The following is a 2,785-nucleotide window of genomic DNA, read 5'->3' as shown; positions in this document are numbered from 1 at the left end:
CCTAAAAGTAAATCTAATGAGGCAAAAGCCTACCAAGTATGATTCCCGGATGTTTTACTCGGTCAAAATGTAACTAAGGACTAGTTAATGCAGAATCAAAAACCAGTCAAAAACAAAAATCAAAATCTTTTGTTCTTTTTCTCAAGAATAAAATTCAAAGTTCAATCAACAAACTTTTTTGAGATTCGCAAAGAGAAGACACAAAGGTAGGTTTCTCACAAGGGTGGATTCTATGAAAGGCCTGACTCCTAAGAAGACTGAACAAAACCAGGGAGATCCAAGGTTTGACAACTTCTAAAGTCAAAGTCACTACAGGACCAGTGCAAAAATCAAACCCTAGGGCAAAATCTCTATGAATTTCACTAAAACTCTTGACACTGACGAAACAAGCTTAGGTGAAGACTGATGGCAGATAACCAGTGGATCTGGGCAGAAAAAAAAAAATTAGAAACAAAATCTAAAAGGTAAAAAAGGAGAAAATTGAAATTTTCTCAATTTTGACAGGGTACGCAGGAAACCTTTTTGCACAGGTGCGTGTACACTCTGTGCACAAAGTTGTAGTGCGTACAGGTACGCACTGTGCTCAACGCAGAGGCTGCGTACTTCTAGCAAAACTAAGAAAAAGTAAAATCTAATTTAACCCTAAGCTAGCCCACCCAAATACACAGTCAAACAACCAAAAACCAGAAAACAAACGACTTTTCTCAGATCAAAGTTTCACACAAAGGAAAAATCATTCACATCAATGGATTCCCCAGTGGAGTCGCCATTTTGTCATGCGGAAAGAGTCGATTTTGCGGACAAAACCGACCTCCCTAGAAGCAAAGGCTTTCTAGTGACAAATAAGACAAATAAACACTACCTTTCTCTAAACATGCATTTAGAAAACAAGTAATCAGGTGATTATAACATACCTTTAGTCCAACACTTTGTAGTAGTCCAGCCTTACCGATCCGGATGAGCTCCTCCTTCTCTTCGAAACCTGCATTTACTAACAAGCCAAAAGATTAAATAGCACCTGATAAACTTATAAAATAACACATATCCATCATAGAGACCAAGCAGTATATGAAACAAATCATGAATAACAATCTGTTGAGAAAAATGAGTTCATTTGTATTAAGTGGAAACAAAAGAAACCATTACAACCTGAGCCTTGGTGTTGTGCAGGTCCCTCCTAGGGTCCAGCAAGAGTTTTCCTTTACTTTGATCAGCTCACCCACTTCCAAATAAGGCTAGGAAAGGATGGGAATATCTCCTCTCAAGCTTTACAAGGGAGTCCTAATTCCAGCAGCATCTACCCTTAGGAATGTTCAGCTTTCAACCTCTCCTCCCTCTGGCCCAATGCCTATATTTATAGTGCTCTAAAGGAAGTTATTCAGGTCCACCATCAATGGGATAAGCCCCTCTTTGGATGGGATAACTCCCCTCTTGATGGGATAAGTTCCTCTTTGATAGGGATACATGAACCATCTGGAGGCGCTCCATACACGTCAAACAAGCTTCTAGAATGCTCTAGAAATGACCACAAGTAACTTTGCGCGCTCGCTACTTCTGGTCGTCCTTGTTTAAAGACTGTATTATTGCGGTCCGGAAATGCCACAACTGTCATGTGTTTGATCGCAAGATGCGCGCACCACCTGCTCCTCTCAACCCTATAATTGCCGTTGGTCCTTTTGCTAAATAGGGTATCGAATTTATTACATGTAGCCCTCACTCGGCCGGGGGGCATGCGTATATCATCCTTGCGGTTGATTATTTTACTAAGTGGGCCGAGGCGATGCCTACATTCGAGGCAGACGGCAAGACAGCTGCGATTTTCGTATTCAATCATATTATTGCTAGGTTTGGTGTCCCACAAGCGATAATCACTCACCATGGGCGCCATTTTCGAAACATTATGATGACAGAACTTACAGGCCAGCTTGGTTTGCGTCACGATAGCTCAACTCCTTATTATCCACAAGCCAATGTCCTGGTTGAGTCTATCAACAAAGTTTTAGTTATCATGATCTGAAGAATCATTGGTATTCATCGGTCGAATTGGCACAACATGTTATTTTTCGCGCTTTGGGCATACCGAACCTCAGTCAAAACATCTACAGGGTTCACTCCTTTCCAACTAGTTTATGGTTTGGAAGCAGTGCTGCCCATTGAATGCGAAATCCCGTCACTTCAAATGGCTGTCGAATTACTTCCAGCTACTTCCGAAGAGGAGAAGCGTCTATTATACTTAGCTCAATTAGATGAGACTCGACGTGACACTGCATTGGCAATCGAGACTCACGCAAACCGGATGAAAGCTCAGTATGATCGCAACGTGACCCCTCGAAATTTTTCGGAAGGAGACCTAGTGCTATTATATGATCAAGCTAACGATAAATTAGGTGCTGGAAAATTCGTTCCTATGTGGCATGGGCCCTACATTGTCAAGCGAAAGCTAGCAAAAGGGGCCTATGAGCTGGTAGATTTTGATGGGGACTCTTTGGGTAAACCCAGAAATGGACTTTACCTAAAGAGGTATTATGCTTAAATGATGGGTATGGAGATTTACTTAGGTTAGATTTTTCTTTCTAGTTGGTGTGTTTGTTAGTATAGACAATGTGCTTAGAGAGTGTGTTTTTCGTCGTTATTCTGGCTTATCTTGGTTTTACTCTTGATATTGCAGATGTCGACGCCTCTCCAAACATACATTGGATTCGTTGATGGTGCTTGTCGTAGTACATGGAATATCTCTTCCGTAGCTTGGGTTATCTATTTGCCCTCTGACGAGTTAGTTTCTATG

Source organism: Pinus tabuliformis, chromosome 3_2 (genome assembly GCF_031772625.1).
Source record: "Pinus tabuliformis cultivar Carrire ecotype Pingquan chromosome 3_2, CPIR1, whole genome shotgun sequence".
In the NCBI taxonomy this organism is placed as follows: domain Eukaryota; kingdom Viridiplantae; phylum Streptophyta; class Pinopsida; order Pinales; family Pinaceae; genus Pinus; species Pinus tabuliformis.
The sequence above is the reverse complement of the archived record's forward strand: the minus strand, read 5'-3'. Positions refer to the sequence as shown.